Here is a 21,432-nt window from a genome sequence, read left to right as displayed (position 1 = left end):
AATTGCTTATCCATTGTAGTCAGCATCTGTCTTGATTTCAACTACAGAAAATGGACTTCTCCAATGATTCTTTCCACAGATATAGTCAGTGTAATTGCAGTGAAGTCCATTAGGTGAGTTCCATGCATAAAGTCACCTTCTGTGGTTTTTAAGAAGACATTTGCAATGAATAAATTATTGTATGTACAAAAGTCAATCATTTGATATTCATTGGTGTCCAGAGGTACTAGAGACTTAATATATGAACCATAATGTGTTTCTTTGTAGCTTTCTCACAATGTTTCCATCTTTATGTTATTATTCTCAAGTATCATCTAATTACCAACCATTCAACCTCAGCTAGGTGACGTGTCCCTCCTTGCACTCAGGAGAGATGTCTTCAACCTCTAACAACTAATGCACATCCTTGCTTTCCAAAAGTCCTAATACCAAGTCAATCAGCAATTCAGAAACCCATCAGTGAGTGCCAAACATCATATAGGGTACATGATGACCTACACTAGAGTTCATAGATGGTGTAGACAATGTGTAGACAATGATACTCTTTATTGAGAACAACTTTACGTCAGAGAAGACAGTTCACAAAAGTGAAGTCTCTTTGGGCCAGTAAAAGTGGAGGTGTGATGAACATTCTAACAGAGGAAATCTCTTTTGAGCTGCTTTATCCATGTATGGGATGGGCTAAGAGGGATAGAGAATAACTTGGTTTTTTACATAAGAAAGAGGATATCAGCTAGGAGCTCAGAGTTCAGCTATATTGTGTCTGAATCAGTACTATTTATATCAGAAGAATATCTTGCTGGGAGAGAGAAGTAGGAATGGGGTCTACATGGATATCAAGGACCAAATGCTAATCTCCCCTCACAAGCAGGCTGTGGGACTCTTGACTAAAACCACTCAAGGTTGAACTAACTGCACAACAGACAAAGCATTGCTCAGCCTACTGGTCTGGGGAGAATTTTGTTTGCATGATGAAGGTTGACTTGGTAGATAACCTGAAACATCTCTCAGAATCTCTACTACCATCTCTAAGTGCTCTCTTTTCTCTCTTCCATGATCAAGATGGGGCTCAGAACTCTAACCCCTTTGTATTTCAGTTTACACAATTCTTATTGACATAACTTCAAGTTTATTAATTCTTGTCTCTGCTGTGTTTAATTTACTAATGAACACAAGAAATATATTAAGAATTGCTTTCTATCCATTTCTAGAACTGTTATTTGACTCTTATCTTTTATATCTCTCTAATGAAATTACCTATTAGACGATGTACAACATTCAACTTCTCCACTAGATTGTTTGGCATATTTCACATAATTATTTTGAGTTCTCTGTACTTGGATCAGGAAGCAGTTCTCAGAACAGAAAAGGGAAACCCTGCATAGTTAAAAATCAGAAAAGAAGTGTGTCAGGGATGCATCTTATCTCCACACCTTTTCAATCTGTCTGCAGAACAGATCATTTGGGAAACAGGGCCTTCTGAGGAGGAATTGAAAGAAGACTCATCCACAACCTAAGTTATGCAGATGACACAATCTTGCTTGCTGAAACTGAAGAAAAACTGAAACACTTGCTGCGGAAGGTCAAGGACTGTAGTCTTCAATATGACTGAAGTTCAACATTAAGAAGACAAAGATTCTCACCACTGGATCAATTGGCAGCACCGTGATATGTGGATAAGAGATTGAGGTTGTTAACAATTATAGCAGGCTTGACTCCACAATCAGCACTCTAAATACCAGCAGTCAGGAAATCAAAAGACTAATTGCATTGGGAAAATCAGCTGTCAGGGACCTCTCCAGAGTACTGAAAAACAAAATGTTAGTCTAGAGACTAAAGTGGATCTGATCCAGGCCATGGTCTTCGCAATTACTTGTTATGCTTCAGAAAGCTGGACAATGACTAAGGATGACAGGAGAATACATGCTTTCGGATTGTGGTGCTGGAGAAGAGTCTTGAACATACCATGAACTACCAAGAAAATAAATAAGTCTGTCTTAGGGTGAAACCAAGTTTCTCTTGGGAGGTTATGATTTTGAAGCTCTGTCGCACATACTTTGGGCATATGGCCAGGATAGACCAGTCCTTGGAGAAGGACATCATGCTTGGAAGAGTGGAGGGACACCACAGAACAGGAAGACCCCGGATGAGATGGATTGATACAATAACTGAGGTAATGGAGTTGGTGTATCAGAATTAGTGAGACTGGCTCAGGACAGGGCAGACTTCAGAGCTACTGTACATAGGATTGCTATGGGTCACAGGTGATTCAACGGCGCATAACAACAAGAAACAACAACTCCAACATCTTGTTTCATAGTGTCATATCTAAATCTGCTGTTGATTGAGTTGCTTTGTAATAGTGATTTTTAAAAAAATTTCTTGCATATCACATGATTGTTGTTAAAGGTCAACATTTTTGCAGCAAAGTAGAGATTGGATTTAATAGTTCTTATGCTTGTAAATACCTTCTGCTAAGTGCCTAGTAGTTATGGGTTAAGCCAATCTATTCAGGAGTTATGCTGGGTTTCGATTTGTTGTTTCTATGGTTACAGTCATGGCAACACAGATTTCAAACTCTGCCCATGATAACTTGTGTGCAATGTGGCAAATGGATTGGTAGATGTTCCCTGGTGTGTCCTCTACCCCCAAATTTACATTTTTCCTTTGGCACGGGACCTCAGGGAGGCTGGATATCTACAGTCTTGCTTCTGTTCAAGCAATAAACAACTGGTAAGCAAGCAAACAAACAACAAAAAAATACAAGCTATTGTTGTTAAAGTGATTCTGATTCAGGGCAACCCCATGTGTGTCAAAGTAAAATTGCTCCATGGGTTTTTCTTGACTATAAACTTTATGCCCTCACATTGCCAAGTCTTTTTTAGATGTAATTCTGAACCACCAACTCTCAGGTCAGTTGTCAATCACAAACCATTTGAACCACCCAAAGACTTAATAGATGGTTGTTTACTCCCAGCTCAGTCATCCTGAACAGTTAGCCACGTGGTGTAGGAATCCAGGAAGACAGCAGCAGCAGCAGCAGCCATATCCACACAGCTGAAAAGGTCCAATCTCCCTTCTTTTCCTTTGTCCCTACTTCCTGGATCATTACTCACCAGGTGGTGGGTAGAGACCCCTTCGCCAAGATTCACCTCTACCTCAGACCACACCCACATCATCTTATATCTGAAACCAGAAGCTTTCAGAGTTTTCCTCTTAGAACCTGTGGACTGTGTTATATTTGGCCTTTAATCACCCATGGTATCGGTGGGAGCACCTCCCCTGACCCGGAACTTTCCTCCTTACTGAGTACTTTTATGTGACACACTCCATGGGCATTTATAGAAACATTTGGACATGGAAGACTGACAATTTATTAGCCATCTCTGCCTGGATATCCTGTCTTTACCTATTCCTTGTACTGACAAGGCATCCTCTCTAGTCAGACAAATAAGCCTAGACTCCTCTGCAGAAACTTTGTCCCAGACTGGGGGGTCCCATCCCTTGACACATTCTCAGAAAACAGTAGGCCAGTAGAGGTTCTAACCATGACCTGGCTCATATACTGAGACTTCAGACACCACTCAAAGGAGTAAAACCTCTGACCTATCTAAGCACTCAAACTCCAATCTTCAGCTGAACTGTGGCAGATATACTGTTCCATACAGATAGTTTGTTGGGTGTTTTTTTTTCTCTATTTCCCATAGCATGCATGTGTGTTTTGTAACATTTGTACGCTTGCTTGTTTTACTATCAGCTCTTATGAGTACTCTAAGAGGCCTCCTGGGTAAGCAGTTGTTTTGTCAGCCCAAAGGTAGTTTGAATACACCATCTGATCCATGAATAGTAAGATGAGCAATCTTTTCCCATGTGATTTGCATCCTATGAAAAACTACTGAAAGGTCAACTATGTTTCAGTTCCAACTTGATGGCAATGAAGGGGTGGAGAAGTTAGGGTTTTTTTTAAAAGGTACAGCATTTATCTGTCATCTTTCTGTATTGGGAGAGGGGAATGACTTGCTGCTGCTCTTTATTTTACTCTGTGAGTGTATGTTTGTGTGTGTGTATACACTTGACTGTTTATAGTTTGCTTTTATGGGTACAACACTTGTCTGTCAGTTTGCTGTACTAGGATAAAGTAAAGAGCGGGAGTTAGCCAAACAAGTTAAATGTGTTTCAAGCTGAAAGAACTGAAGAATAAATTCAAGCTTCAAGTTAAAAGATTGAAGAAGTCCATCATCAAAATCTTGAATGAAGCAGGAATAATCAAAAGAATATGGAAGGCGTACAAAGCCACTATACCAAAAAGAATTGGTTGACACTGAACCCATTCAGAAAGACATATATTATTTAAAAAAAATCACAATGACATAAGTTCAAGTAGTATTAAAGGCATGGGCAAAAAAATAAGACTTCAGGAATTGAAGGAATATTAATTGACACATTTCAACAAGTAGTTCCTACCCTGAGTGTGTCCACTATTTGGAAGATAGCTACCTGACCAACTGACTGGAAGAGATCCATATGTGTTCCTATTCAGAAACGAAAGTGGTCTAACAGACTGTGGAAATTATCAAACCATCGTTAATATCATGTGCAAGTAAAATCCTGCTGAAGATTATTAAAAAATGGCTAGAACAATACATCAGTAGGAAACTTCCAGAAATTCAAGGTGAAGTGAGAAGAGGTCATGGTAAAAAGCATATAGCATTATTTATGTCGGTTTGATCTTAGTTGAAGGCAGAAAATAATAAAAAATGCTTGTTGTTGTTGTTGTTGTTATGTGCCGTCGAGTCGTTTGCGACTCATAGCGACCAACAGCCCTAAACCGTGCTCAATCCTGTGCCAATCGCATTGCCTCTGACACACCCATCCCGATTACCCCAGTCACTGAATCAATCCACCTCATAGAGGGTCTTCCCCTCCTGCTCTGTCCCTCTACTCTACCCAGCATGATGTCCCTCTCTAAAGACCTGTCTCTCCTTACAACATGTCCAAAGTATGTCAGACGAAGCCCCAGAATCCTTGCCTCCAAGGAGCAGCCTGGTTTAATCCTCTCTACGATGAATCTGTTTGTTTTCTTGGCAGTCCATGGTACATTCAATACTCTTCTCCAGCACCACAGCTCAAAGGCGTCAATTCTCCTTCTATCCTCTCTAGTCATTGTCCAACTCTTTGATGCATAACAAGTGATTACAAAAACCATGGCCTGTATCAGGCACACTTTAGTCTCCAGAGAGACACCGTTGCTCTTGAGTACTTTAGAGAGGTCCCTAACAGCAGACTTTCCCATCGCAATACGTTTTTGGTTGGTTTTATTTGTTTGTTTGTTTTGGTTTTGTTTTTTGTTTGTTTGTTTTTTATGTCCTGGCTGCTGGTGCCAAGAGCGTTGACTGTGGAGCCAAGCAAACTGAAGCTGTGAACAATTTCAATCTCTTCGCCATCCATCCTAATGCTACCGATTGGTCCAGCGGTGAGAATCTTTGTCTTCTTGACATTGAGCCTCAGTCCGTACTGAAGGCTGCAGTCCTTGACCCTCTGCAGTAAGTGCATGAGATCCTCCTCAGCTTCAGCGAGCAGGGTTGTGTCATCTGCATAACGCAAATTATTGATAGATCTTCCACCAATCCTAACGCCACGCTTCTCCTCATAGAGCCCCGCCTCTCGGATAATCTGCTCTTCATACAGGTTGAAAAGGTATGGAGATAAGACACATCCCTGGCGTGCACCCTTCCCAATTTTGAACCATGCAGTGTTGCCCTGCTCTGTTCTGATGACTGCCTCTTGGTCCAAGTATAGGTTTCACATTAGCACGATTAAATGTTCTGGGATTCCCATTCTTCTCAGAGTCAGCCACAGTTTGTTATGATCCACGCAGTCAAATACCTTTGCATAATCAATGAAACACAGATAGACATTTCTCTGGTATTTTCTGCTTTCAGCTAAGATCCATCTAACATCAGTTTCAATATCCCTACTACTACGACCCCTTCTAAACTTAACCTGGACTTCTGGCAGTTCTCTGCTGATGTACTGTTCCAGTCGTTTTTGGATAATCTTCAGTAGAATCTTGCTTGCATGTGAAATCAATGATAATTTTCTGTAGTTTCCACACTCAGTTGGGTCGCCCTTCTTTGGGATGGGAACAAATATAGACCTCTTCCAGTCAGTTGGCCAGGTGGTTGTTCTCCAGATTTCTTGGCACAACTTGGTGAGCACCTCCAGGGCAGCATCTGTTAGCTGAAATATGTCAATTGGTATACCATCTATTCCAGGGGCCTTATTTTTTGCTATTTCCTTCAAAGCAGCTTGAACTTTTGCCTTCATCACCATAGGCTCTGGCTCAAATGTGTTTTATTGACTATACAAAGGCATTTTCATGTGTAGATCGTAAAAAATCATTGATAGCATTGAGAAGAAGTCAAGTTCCATTGCACTCACTGAAAATCTATACATACACTAAGAAGCCTTTGTCCAAACACAAGGGAGCACTGTATGGTTTAAAATTAGGAAAAGAGTGAATTAGGGTCGTATTCTGCACGCTGAACAAATAATTCTAGAAATTGGACTACATGAAGAAGAATGTGACATCCAAATTGGAGGATGACTCATCAATAACCTGCTTTAGGCAGATAGCACAACCTTGTTTACAGAAAGTGAAGCACTAAAGCTCAAAGACCACACAAAAACACCTATAAAAGAAATAAATACAATATATATGAGTGATAGGTATATTGATATATTAATGATGATTTTGGTTTGTATGCAAGCCAATCCAAAAGAAGACATTAAGTATTTTTTAAAAATTAAAAATACACCTTAAAAAAACACCAAAACCCAAAACTCCTCACTATTTCACCAATAGACAATACTATGTGTGACAAATGGAGAAAAGATTGAAGTTGTCATAGATTTCTTTTTACTTATGTCCACAATCAATAGCCATGGTCACAGCAGCCCAGAAATCAAAAGATGTATCATATTGGGAAAATCTGCTGTCAAAGACCTCTCCAAAATGCTTAAGGGAAATTATGGCAACTGAAAACACTAAGATCCACCTGATCCAAGCCATGATATTTTCCAGCTGCTTCCTTTGCGTCTGAAAGTTAGACATTGAATAAGGAAAACCATAGAATAATAAATGCCTTTGAATTGTACTGTTGGAGAAGAGTACTGAATAGCTCAAAGACTGCCAAAAGAGCAAGTAAGTCTCTCTTGAAGGAAGTGCAGCCCAGGTGCTCCTTAGAGGCAAGAATGATGCAACTTCATCTCACTTATTTTGGATAGGTAATCAGGGGAGGTTAGTCCTGGAGGAAAGCCATCATGCTGTGAAATGTGGAGATTGGGAGAAATAGAAGACTACTTTCAAAGGGATAGATTGACACAATGATTGTAACAGTGATTTAGCAAAGCAGGGGTCACATAGATGATATGAGTAGGGCAAGGTTCAGATTTGATTTTTATAAGGTTGCATGACTCCAAGTCAATCCAATGGTACCCAGCTAGTATCTGTTGATGTTATGGTATTTACCATTGAGTCAGAATCAGCTCATAGCTGACCCTCCAGCAGGTTTTCAGAGTCATTTAATAGCATAGCAGGAGATTGCCCATCTTTCTCCCACAGAGCAGGTAGTGAATTCCAGTCTCATGCCTTTGGGATTGCAGCACAACTTCTTACCACTAGGCCACTAGAGCTCCCTACTACTAGTTGTTGTTTTTTGCCTTCGAGTCAGAACCAACACATAGCTGACCCTCAGGCAAGTTTTCAGAGGGAGTTAATCAAGTGAGAGAGGAAATTGCCCATCTTTCTTTCTGCAGAGCAGCTGATGGCCTTGAACCACATGCCTTTGAGATTACAGTGCAGTTTCTTGCCACTGGGCCACCATAGCCCCCTACTACTACTACTGCTACTACTACTACTACTACTACTACTACTACTACTACTACTAGTAGTATGTTAATAAACACCTATTAACCTGATTGACATCTATAGAGGAGAGGGTAGCCTTATTCTGTGGTGCTTCTGGGATTAGACAGTGGGATCTTTCAGTGATCCTTCACTATTTCTGCCTAACAGTCTATGTTGAGCACCCATTTTCCTTTTTCTACAGGTCAAAGTAGGTCTATGAGGAGGGCTGTGGCATGAGGATTGGATGGAGACTCATCAATAACCTGTGTTATGCAGATGACACAACCTTGCTTGCTGAGAGTGAGGAGGACTTGAAGCACTTGTTGCAGAAGATCAAGGAAGGCAGCCTTCAGGATGGATTGCATCTCAATTTCAGGAAAACATAGATTCTTACCACTGGAACAATAGGCAGTGCCATGATGGATGGAGAGGAGATTGAAAGTGTCAACAGTTTCATCTTGCTTGGATCCACAACTAACACCCTTGATATCAGCAGTGAGGAAATAAGGAAATGCATTGTACTGGGAAAATCTGCAGTTAGGGGCCTTTCCAAATTACTGAGTAGTGATGTCAATTTGAAGACTATGGTGTGTCTGATTCAGGCCACAGTCTTTCAGATTACTTGTTACATATCTGAGAGCTGGACAATGAATAAGGATGACAGGAAATGAATTGATCCCTTTGAGCTGTCGTGTTGGAGAAGAGCACTGAACATTCCATGGATGGCTAAGAGAACGAACGGCTGTCTTGGAAAAGGCACAGCTTGGAGTGCTCTTTAGAAGCCAGAATGATGAAGATTTGCCTCAGATATTTTAGACATGTTCCTAGAAGGTGCTATTCCTTGAAAAGGACATGATGCTGGGAAGGGTGGAGGGTTGGAAAAGGAAAGGAAGGCCCTCAATCAGGAGGACTGACATTGTGACTGCTGCAATGGGCTTTTGTGTGTCTGAAAGTGTGAGGTTGGCACAGGATAGAACAGAGCTTAGATCTTTTGTTCACAGGATCACTGTGAGTTGTACTTGACTGGACAGCACCTAACAACAACAAGTCAAAGTACTTTTTATTTGTTTGTTCTCACTTTTAATCTGCAGCGGGCTTTTAAAGGCCTTAAATGGGAATAGCTTCTTAGAGATAGAATCTTCCTGCTTCACAGCAGAAACAGAGGTAAAGGTTCCAAACAGGACTTCATTGTCTTCCACCTCTGGTTACTGTCCTCACAGGAATGAATCTTTTTTGTGCAGGTAGGTTTGAATTCTTCTTATATCTGTATCACAGACATAAAAAAAACCTGCAATTCTCTCTTTAGACAGCATTTAGCTTTAGCAATTGATTGGTGAAAAATATTAGCCTCGTTCTTACTGGCATCTGGCAATGTTTACCTCTGGCATAAAGTGCTTGCTTGTATCCCTGTCTCTCTTTAAATATACCTGTGTTTTCTTAGAACTAGGAAGTCTAAAATATAAGATTCTATGCCTTGAAATTATCTCTACTGCTAAAAGATCATCACTACCCAGAGAGCTGGAATCCCTGTGTCACACAATCTTGAGGAAAAGGCATCCTGGGCATATGTCCTCTAGAAGCAATTATTATGGGTCAGAATTGGTTTATATTTTAAGCAGATGAAAAAATAAGACATTATAATACTATAATGGAAAACATAGCTTTAAATAATTTTATTCTTTTTTCCTGGTTACAAAAATAATATGATTTAACTTTAAAATATAAATTATCGAAGACTTATGAATAGGTGTGGAGCATTCAACACTAAAGCCTGAGGAACAGATGGTTGTGGGATGACATCAAGGATATCAACCATGAAGAAAGCAAAAAGTCATTAAAAAGATAGAAGAGAAAGGGAAAAATGAAACGGATGTCAGAAGAGACTCTGAAAGTTGCACTAGAGTATCCAGAAGCCAGAACAAAGGGGAAACATACCAACGTAAAAGAGCTGAACAGAATATTTCAAAGGGCAGATAGAAAAGATGAAGTAAAGTATTATAACGGACAGTACAAAGAGTTGGAATTGGATAATAAAAAGGAAAGAACTCACTCTGCATTTCTCAAGTTAAGAGAACTGAAAAATTCAAACCTCAAGTAAAAATATTGAAAGATACTATGGACAATATATTGAATGACTCGGGAAGTAACAAAAAAAGATGGAGGAAATACACATAGTCACTGTACCAAAAAAGAATTTCGTGATACTGAAATATTTCACGAAGTATCATAGGAGTAGGAGCAAATGGTAATGAAAAAATGGAAACTGCATTGAAGGCATTGGCAAAAAATAAAGTCCTGGGAATCGAAGGGATACCGAATGACTTGTTTCAATTAACAGATGCAGCCCTGGATCAGCTCAACAGTCTATGTCAGAAAATTTGGAGGACAGCTGTCTGGCCGGTGGATTGGAAGAGATCCCTATTTGTTCCCCTTCCCAAGGAAGGTGAGCCAACAGAATCTGGAAACTATCGAACAGTATCATTGATATCACATGCAAGCAAAATACTGCTGAAGATCATTCAAAAACAGCTAGAGCAGGGAACAGCATAGACAGGGAACTCCCACAAGTTCAAACAGGATTTAGAAGAGGCCGTAGCACCAGGGATGTCATTGCTGATGTTAGAAGCACCATTACTTAAGTAAAGAATAACAGAAGAATGTCTATTTATGCTCTATTGACTGTGAAAAGACATTTGACTATGTGGATCGTAACTAGTTATGACTAACATTAAAAAGAATGGGAACCCCAGTGCACTTAATTGTGCTCATGTGACATCTATACCTAGACAAAGAGGCTATTGTGCAGAGAATGTGAACATTGTTGTTGTTGTTGTTATGTGCTGTCGAGTCACCTGTGACTCATAGTGATCCTATTTACAACTGCCCTAAATCCTTCTCTATCCTCTTCCAATCATATTGTCTCTGAGACACTGACCCCCATTACCCAGTCACTGAATCAATCCATCTCATCAAGACTCTTTCTCTCTTGCACTATTCCTCCACCCTTCCAAATATGACAGCCCTTTCCAAGGATTGATCTCTCTGTGAAACATGTCCAAAATATATCAGATGAAACTTCAAAATCCTTGTCTCCAAGAACAGCCTGGTCTCATCCTCTCTAGGACAAACCTGTTTGTTCTCCTAGCAGTCCATGGTATATTCAATACTCTTCCCCAACACCACAGCTCAAAGGCATCAATTCTCCTTCTATCCTCCTTAGTCATTGTCCAATGATGCGTAACAAGTGATAGCAAAGACAATGGCCTGTATCAGCCACACCTTAGTCTCCAGAGAGACACCATTGCTCTTCACTTTGGAGAGGTCCCTAACCGCAGACTTTCCCATGGTAATGAGCCTTTTAATTTCCTGGCTGCTGGTGCCAAGACTGTTGACTATGGAGCCAAGCAAACTAAAGCTGTGTACAATCTCAATCTCTTCACCATCCATCCTGATGCTGCCAATTGGTCCAGAACATCAGAACAGAGCAAGGAAACACTACATGGTTCAAAATTGGTAAGGGATGTGTCCTATCTCCATTTCTTTTCAATTTATATGTAGAACAGATTCTCTGAAAAGCTAGGTTTATGAAGAGAAATATGGTATCAGGAATGGAGGAAGACTCATCAACAATCTTCATAATGCAGATGACACTGCTTTCTGAAACTGAGGAGGACCTGAAGAGCTTACTGGAGAAAATCAAAGATTACAGGAGGACCTGAAGAGCTATAATCCCTAGTCATTGTCTAGCTTTCTGATGCATAGCAAGTAATTGAAAAGAATATGGCCTGGATCAGGTGTACCTTAGTCTCCAGAACGACATTATTGCTCTTCAGTACTTTGGAGAGGTCTCTGACAGCAGACTTTCCCAATGTAACTCATCTTTTAATTTCCTGCCTGTTGATACCAAGAGTGTAGATTGCAGAGCCATGCAAACTAAAGCTGTTAACAATTTCAATCTCTTCACCATCATTATTATGCTGCCTATCAGCCCCATGGTGAGAATCTTTGTTTACTTGATATTGAGCTTCAATCCATATTGAAGGCTATAGTGCTTTACCTTCTGCAACAAGCTCTTCAGGTTAAGGGGATGTGTTATGGTTATATTCTTTCTCCATATCTATTCAGTCTGTATGCTGAGCAAGTCATTCAAGCAGCTGGATTCTGTGAAGAAGACTGTGGCATCCAGATTAAGGAAGACTCATCAGTAACTGTGTTATATAGATGACACCACCTTGCTTGTTGAAAGTGAGGAGGACTTGAAACACTTTTTGTAGGAGATCAATGAACATAGAATTCAATATTGATTGCATCTCAACATCAATTAAACAAAAATTATTACCATTGAGCCTATTGTAGGCAACCTTATGATAAATAGAGAAAAGATTGAAACTGCCAACAACTTCATCTTGTTGATCAACACCCTTGGTACAGGAAATCAGAGGTCAGGAAATCAGAAGATGTATTGCACTGGGAAAGTCTGCATTCAGGGAGTTTTCCAAATTATGGAGAAGTTAGTTAGTTAGAAGTTAGAAGTATAGAAGATGTTAGTCCAAGGACTAAGGTTTGTCTGATTCAGGCTATGGTATTTTCATTCATTTGCAATAGATCTGAGCTGTCAAAGGATGACAGAGGAATTGATACCTTTGAGCACTGGTGTTGGAGAAGGGTATCAAACATCTGATGGACTACTAAAAGAACAAACAAATATATCTTAGAGTAATGGAAGCTAGAGTGATCCTTGGAGGAAAAGATAATAAAGCTTTGCCTCAAATACTTTGGGCATATTGCTAGGAGGGCCTTTTCCTTGGAGAGGGACATAATGCTCGAAAAGGCAGAGGGTCAGCAAAGGAGAGGAAGACCCTCAGCCAGGTAGGTTGACACAGAGGCTACTTCAATGTGCTGTAGTGCATCAAGAAGTGTGAGGATGGCACAGTATAGGACAGTGTTTAGATATATTTTTCATAGGGTCACTATGGATTATATAATAATCAACAGCACCTAACAACAACAAAAGTTATGAAAAGAAGACAAGTCATATTTAAAAAATATAGAATAACAAAATCTGACTTTTCAGCCTCAATAGTTGTGTCTTTCTAAGTAATATATATACAAGCCCATTTAGAAATAATCATAATCTTAAAATCATATATATTTAAGTATATAATAGATACAGTATACTATGTACTCTGTTCTGCTGTTTTATTTATACTGCGTCAGAAGTCTCTTTCCACGTCATAAAAAAACTCTTCATAAATATATTTAATGACTAAAACTATTCTACTTTATACTTGTGCCAAATTGGATATATACCTTTTGTGTACAAAGCTCATTCCTAGTGTTCCTATACCGAAAATAATGCTGTGATAAACTTGTTTATATATAAATCTTTGTCTCCACTTTTGATTACTTCCTTAGGATCCATTCATGGAGGCAAAATTACTGATTCAAAGAGGATGAACTTTTTTATAGCTCATGACAGATATTTACAAATCATATTCTGGAAGACTTGAACAAATTACATAGCTTCCAGAGTTTATGAGAATTCTTGTCTTACTGAAATTCACAAATATTGAGTACTGTTATTTTTTTAAACCCTTGTCACTGATCGAGTATGAATAATAGCATCTCTCTGATATTTTACGCTTAATTTCTTTGCTTAATACTGACCTTGAACTTTTCTTTAATTGTTTATGTGGCATTTGCATTTTGTTTTTATAATGTGCTTATTGATGTTTTCCTATTTTTATACCATTAGTGCTGTTACTGATTTGTAAGAATCATTAATAATGAAAGATCTTTTGATAATATATTCTTATTTTCTTCTTCTATTTATTTATTTATTCTAACATTTTTTATATTTCCAAGAAAGTGTCACTTTACTTTCTTATTAAGTATGAGAGAGTTCCATTTGCTCTTCATTTTTTTCCCTATTCATTCTTAGCTAGTATTGATACTGTCAAGTTCCTAAAAGTTTTAATATTTTTTTTAGCTATCCTAAACTGAGATAAAGCTTCTTTTCACGTTGAGCATATTGCTCGGAAAGGATATTCCTTGGAGAGGAACATGATGCTTGGGAAGGTGGAGGGGCTGCGATAGAGAGGAAGACCCTTAGGTGGAGAGATACAGTAACTGCATTAATGGGCTCAACTGTGTCAGAGATTGTGAGGATGGCACAGGATAGGACAGAGCTGAGATCTGTTGTTTCATAGGTTTGCTGTGAGTTGATACGGATACGAGTCTTACTCGACTCAATGGCACCTAACAAGAATTACAGTAAAACAGAGTGTGAGTTCTGGTGGCTTAGTGGCAAGAAGTGTGTTACCAACTAACTCAGAGTGGATTGAACTCACTGTAAGTCTGTAAAAGATAGATAATCAGCTTTCGTGTAATTTATAACCTCTGAAAACCTGGTAGAGAGCCAGGTCTGAGTCAATTCTGACTTCCAGTACCCAACAACTACAACATAAAGAGAATGCAGATGTATTTTACTGTGGTTTTTATTCACTCTATCTTAATAGCTAGTGATGTTCAGTATTTTTTAGTATTTATTTTCAACTATTTTGTTGTTGTTGTTGAATTCTCTGTTTTCACTGTGCTGTTATTTGTATATCTTTTCCTTTTTGAGAAATGTAATTTTTTTACATGTTCTTAATAAGTATGTGACTTGCAAATATCTTTTTTCAGTTTGGGGCCTACATATTTTTTCTCTTAACAGTGTGCTTTGCAGAGCAGAAGTTTTTATTTTGAAGAAGTCCCATTTATGTTTTCTTCTTTGATGGAACCTGCCTTTGATGTTGCATCTAAAAGCTCTTTGACTGATACAGTGTCACAGTATTATCTTTTTTTTCTTCTGGAAGTTTTCAAGTGATGGGTTGTACATTTAAGTCTATAATCTGTTTTGAGTCGATTTTTAAAAGGTAAAAAAATAGAGAGTGAGAATTAATTTTGGCATACAGATATCTGCTTACTCCAGAAATATTTGAAAAGAATATCTATTCTTCATTGAATTGCTCTTACCCCATTGTCCAAAATAAACTGAGCATATTTGTTGAATTTGTTTCAAGATTATTATGTTTTATATTCTCTGTATAGAAACTTGGACAATATCACATATTTACAGCAATCTTAAAATCAAGTGATGAGTTTTTTAGCTTTGTTCTTCTTTTGCTAAATTGTTTTCGCTATTATAATCCCTTTGCCTTTCCATATGTACCATTTTGTATGCAGATAGAAAATAGCCAGAGCCGCAATTCATATACATCCACATGTATAATTCAGTGACATTGATTATGTTCTTTGAGTTGTACAGTCATCCTTTGTTTTCTGACTTGTCTCTTCCCCCATTAATACAAACTTACTGCCCCTTTCAAGCTGCTATTTTCTGTTTGGGCCCGTACAGATCTTAGAATAGCAAAACGCTCAAGGTAGACTTCCTTTTTTTAAAAAAAACAGTGCTCAGGTTTTCTTTCTTAGGGTCACTATGAGTCGTCTATGACTCGACAACACCTAACAACAATAACAACGAAAACATAGAGAGAACTATGTTGGCCTAATGGACAGAAAGTTATGCTACCAAGCCCAAGGTGGGTGATTTTAATCTGCAGCCCTCAGGCCTGGTTTAAATTGGTTTCTTCAATGTGGTATAGCACTGGTCTGTGCATTGCTGTACAGAGGTAATTTGTGGTTGCCATGATGCTAAACATTGTGACACTGATGTGCCAAATACGACAAAGTTTACCCATGGGGGACAGTGTTTGGTGGAGTTTCTCCGTTAAAACAAGCTTGGAAACAGGAGTGGCAGCCACTTCCGAAAAGGCTTGCCTCTGGAAACCCTATGAACAGTGCTCAAGCTTTTAGATCATAGGGTCACTGAGTCGTCTACGACTCGACGGCACTTAACAACAACATCAACGGTAAGCTAGTGAGACCCAGTGGCTTAGTGGTAAGGAATTGCCCTGCCCACCCAAAAGCATCAAGTTCAACACCACTGACTATCCCTTCAGAGTGTGCTTTACAGCCTTTAAAACCCACCATACAATCAGCTATGAGTTGGTTTAACTCAACTCAACTGCACACAATAACAGTATACTAAACTATTAAACATCAAACTATTGGGATTTTGTGTCTTTGTGGGTGTATTTTCCTCTACTTAAATGTTACTTGAACTTAAGAGGTCTTCAGGGATTATTTTTAGTTTAAAATTTAACAATTGTCTCAGGGCAATAGTTTCAGGGGATTTACAGTATCTCTGACTCCAGAATGTCTGAAGTTCATAAAAATGTAAGATTCTTTTTAGCATTTACCCTTTCCTTCTAGATTCACCCTAACATATTAAGGTAATTCCCTTCTAATCTTAGTTTTCTAAAGCTAGTTTGTTTTAACACCAAACATGGACTTTAAATTTTGTTTCATTTTTTTTGTTGTGTTACTATGACCATTTGGTCATAGTCTATTGATATGGTAAATTATATTGATTTTTGAATGGTGAATCAATCTTCCAAAGGTGTGATAACTCATACTTGAATCTAAGGTTTCCTTTTTATATAGTACTCTAGAACTGACTTACTGATTATTTTTTAGCATAAAAATGGTTTTTATTTTTGGCACACATTTTTCCAAAATGATGGATTTTTGGTGGGTTTTTCTTTCTCTTTTTTTGTTGGTTTGCATACAGTAATTCATTTACATTATGTTTTGTTCATGTACATTATCTTTTATACAATCTTTAACTAACATTGTGTTTCATCCGATCTTTTGTAAATGTTGTATTTTGTATAATTAATTACTATTGAACTATGCTGCTATCTTTTTGAGTCCCCACTGAATCTTTCCTATTCTTTCACTCCTCCATCCACCCACTAAATTATGCTATCCTTGTGATTTTCACCTTTACCTTTTCCACATTCTCTTCTCCTTTTTCTGTCCACTTTCTCCTCTATTCTCTTCCACTTTTACACATTTATAAGATCATATACCCCGGAGATGAAAAGGTGAGGAAAAATGCGATCACTTTCCTTGTTCAAAAGGCCATTTCTAGATCCATCTTGAAATACAATGTTGTGAATGAGAGGATAATATTCGTACACATACAAGGAAGACCTGTTAATATCACTATCATTCAAATTTATGCACCAACAACTAGACCCAAAGAAGAGGAAATATATTATTTCTAACAACATTTGCAGTAAAAAAAAATTGGTCAAACATGCAGCCAAGATGCATTAAAAATAATGGGTGACTGGAATGTAAAAGTTGGGAACCAGGAAGAAGAACCAGTAGTTGGAAAACATGGACTTGGTGACAGACATGTGGCTGAGAATAGAACGATAGAATTCTGAACAATCAATGATTTATTCCTTTCAAATACCTTTTGTAAGAAACATAAAGGCAGGCTATATACATAGCTTTCACCTGATTGGATGCACAGGAATCAGACCGATCACATATGTGAAAATAATCATTACAAAAGTTCAATATCGCAGTGGAAACTAGATCAGGTTCTGATTTCAAAATAGGCCATCAAATGTTCATATGCAAGTTCAAGTTAAAGCTAAAGAAGATTAGATAATATCCACAGGAAACAAAATTTCATCTTCAGTCTACCCAACTTGAATTTAAAAACCAACTCAGGAGCAGGTTTGAGACCTTGAACACTAATGAAGGAAGACCAGATGAGCTGTGGAAGGATATTAAGACTATCATCCATGAAGAATGCAAAAGGTCATTACAAAAGTGGAGGAAGAAGAAAAGACCAAGATAGGTATCAGAAGAGACTCTAAATATTGCACTAAAGTGCCAAAAATACAAAGCAAAGGGAAGAAATAAAGATGTTAAGGAGCTGAATAGAAAATTTCAAATGACAGCTCAAGAAGACAAAGCAAAGGATTATAACAAAATGTGCAAGGAGACAAGGATTTTGAGATACCATTCCACATGATCAGAAGTGACTGGTCCTTGGAGAAGGACTACTTCCTTGGAAGGGTACAACACAGGACAGGAAAATTACAGATGAGATGGATTGGCACAGTAACTGGGGCAATGGTGTTAGCTGTGTGAAAGTCAGTGAGACTCACTGGGGACCAGGAATGCTTCAGAGCTGTTGTACACAGGGTGGCTATGAGTTGCAGGCAACTCAATGGCACATAACAACAACAACAGTTATCCTTCTATTTTTATAATAATGGTAATAAACAATATTTTGTCATTATGATAACTTTATGTTTTAAGAGATATTGATCTGAAAGGTTTTTTTCTCTTTTTAACTTCTTTTTTTCTTTTTCTTTTTGTAGCAAGATAATTCCGACTTCAAAAAATGCCTAAGAAATGACCTGTTCTCTTTCATCTCTTTATTTCAGGCCACCACAGCTGAGCAAATTTCCACAAGAAATGGAAAACAGAACCACCAATAGGCAACGAGAGGGAAAGAGTGCCACTGGGAAACAGAATTAGGGGAAACACTTAAAATCTGCAACTTATCAAGAGCATCATAAAGATAAGGAACTGCCAACAACCTATGTAGACACAACAGAAAATGCCTAATACATACCAAGAAGAACTTCACATAATGTCAATGAAGCAACAGACAGTTTTAAACATTGTGAAAAAACCAAAACAAGTATTTTCCTAAAAAAAATTTAAAACATTAAAAAAAAAAATAGATCAGATTGCAGACTGAAAGAAATCCCAAAGACAGGGAGGCAGGAAGATATTGATGTGAAATTATAAGATCTCCAATCTCCATTGCGAACTGAAGAAGTGACTCTTTTCAAGAGAAAAATAGTAGCAGAATTGATTGTTAAAAGTCTATCACTATGCTGTCTGCAAAAGACACGTTTATGAAATGAGAAAAAAAAACCTAAAGGTCAAAGAGAGGAAAAAAATATAACAAGTAAATGGCATCCATGAAAAAGCAGAAATGTCAATACTAACATCTGATAAAATAGAATTCAGGGTGAAAACTACTATGAGAAAGAAAGAAAGGACACTAGATAATGCTTAAAGTCGCAATAGTTAACTAATCTTAGAATATAATTTGCAGGTGTATAATTTGGTATGTAGATGTTACTCTGAACATCAAATTATATACCAGCAAAATATAGCTGTTAATAGATTTGAAGAAAGAAATATACATTACCACAATAGAAGTAGATGACTTTAACACACCCTCACCAAAGGACTACTCAAAAGAAACTCAACAAAGATGCAGAATGGTTAAACTACACAATTAGCCAACTCAACCTCATAGACATATTCAGGGTACTTCACCCAAATAGAACTCAATTTCTTTTCTTCTCAAGTGCACATTGTACATTTTCCAGAATTTATCACATATTAGGACAAAAAGCAAACCTCAACAAATTAAAAAACACTGAAATAATACAAAGTATCTTTTCAGACCACATGGTATAAAAGTAGAAATTAACAAGATGATAAAGGACAAAAAAAAAACCCTACCCACATGGAATTTAAATGATGCCCTTTTTTGAGCACTATTAGGTTATAGAAGAAATGCAAAGTGAAATTTAAAAGTTCCTCAAGACAAATGAAAATGAAGATGGTGGAGAGGTGGCCTGTGCATTGCATGTGTCTACTGGGATCTGTGCAGGGCATGAGGCTCTTCATAGCTAGCAGCTTGTTCTTCTCTTGCTGTCACCATCTGGCAGAAATTTGAGGAGCTGGATGCTCGGAATCATTGGCAGCAGCTGTACTTGATGATTACATTCAGGTTAAGCTACAGAATACTGAAAATTAATGCCAATTAAGTCTATGTTACTTATATGTTAAGAGACTGAGAGGAGTTACATCCTAACACAGGGTCCACTTCCTAATACATGTTGTCATTGCTGGCTCATGGCTTGGCAGCAAAAGACCAAAGCAGTTGTCATGATAAACCAAGTTGTGGAGAAATAATAAGTTCCAAGTTGTGGAGAAATAATAAGTTAATGTGCACAGTACTGGCAAAAAAAAGATGACCACAAGATGCTATCTAAAGAAACAGGATTCAATGTGAAGTTCTTATCAGGAGATGTGAAATTGTACTATACAATACATGTACTACAGTTGGAAAGTATCAATAGAGGTGAAACCAGAACACCACCTCACTTTCGTCATACCACCTGGCCAGATTTTGGAGTCTCTGAATCGCCAGATTCACTCCTCAACATCCTATTTAAAGTGAGAGAGTCTGGCTCCTTGAACACTGAGCATGGTAATGCTGGCATTGGGTGGTTTGGTACTTTTTCCTGTCTTGTTTTGATGAAAAAAGGAAATGATATTAACATTAAATAATTGTTACTGACTATGAGAAAATATCAAATGGGTCTTCTTAAGGCACCAGATCAACTGAGTTTCTCATACATGGCTATACAGAATGAGCCAAGTATAAAAAGGGAGATTCAAATATATAGAAATGGTGGAAAGAACTTTCTAAAGAAAATTTTTCTCCTACTTTTGATCATTCACAAACCCAAATAACGACTGAAAAATATGATGGGAACAAAATAAATAGGCTTAGAAGAAGGAACATTTATGAATAGTCAGTGTACAGGGCTTCCCTCTAAAATGCAAAACAAAGTAGAGGAAAACAGTGAAAGCATTCTGTGGAGAGGTATCCAAGAAGACAGAAAAGCTAACATGGCTCAGAAAGTACAACAGTTGAGACAGAGGCTAAATGAAACGGAATGAAAGTGCAGTTTCAGACACCTAAAGTGTTCATGACTTCTCTTGGATAATTCTGACACGCAGATATCAAGGCAAGTGGATATAGCCTGGTGCGATGTCAGTGGAATGCCTAGCTAAAACTCTTTTTCTGTTTACAAAGAGACAGTAAGATTCTAATATAGTCAATCCCTGTTTTGAGCAACTACTTATTTTGAGGGCAAACTTAAATTGCCATCTTTTGATTATATTTTCTGTCAGACATTTATTTATAAAAGAGATTTTCTAACAAAATTTGGCCATAGCATTTTGTTTCTTTTCCTTTGAAATGCTGACATTAGACTATTTTCTGCCTTACTGTGTTTAATGTTTTAAAAGGATTTGATTTTAGATAAAATGCTCTGAAGAACTGGAGCATCGGCTGGTTTTTCAATATGCAAAACTACGCAAAAAGTTGACTTTGGACTGTTTGCATAGTGGAAATTGATTATACGGTGGGATTGAAAGCACTGTAGTATAAGGAATAAGAAAATTTGTGTAATGTTAGTTATAATTTTCCTATAAATATAATGTAATAAAGGGATCTGTAGACTTGAATTGACACTAAAAAAAGTGTTCATGACTTATGAATATTCTGCAGCTATAAATTTTGAACCATTGATGTGTAAGCTAGACGTGATGGCAATTCTGGAAACAAAAGTGAAGCTTAATAGACGTGTAGAATGCCTTACAATTGTCTGCTTGAAAAGTAAACTTTCCATCCAGGAAATGAAGAACTTTTTTAATCTATTATTTTGATATAATATGTTTTTATAAATGTGTGTTTGAAATGTTGTTGTTGTTGTTGTTGTTGTTGTTATGTGCAT

General features: G+C 37.8%; 1 pseudogene; it reads left to right on the top strand.

Moving 5' to 3' along the window:
• LOC102856959 overlaps window positions 1–20,593 on the top strand; it is a 34,644-nt pseudogene extending 14,051 nt beyond the window's left edge.
• Window positions 20,594–21,432: the final 839 nt, after the last annotated feature.

This window comes from Elephantulus edwardii, unplaced genomic scaffold (assembly GCF_000299155.1).
Source record: "Elephantulus edwardii isolate Elephantulus edwardi_28Jun2011 unplaced genomic scaffold, EleEdw1.0 scaffold00041, whole genome shotgun sequence".
In the NCBI taxonomy this organism is placed as follows: domain Eukaryota; kingdom Metazoa; phylum Chordata; class Mammalia; order Macroscelidea; family Macroscelididae; genus Elephantulus; species Elephantulus edwardii.
The sequence above is the reverse complement of the archived record's forward strand: the minus strand, read 5'-3'. Positions and strand labels throughout refer to the sequence as shown.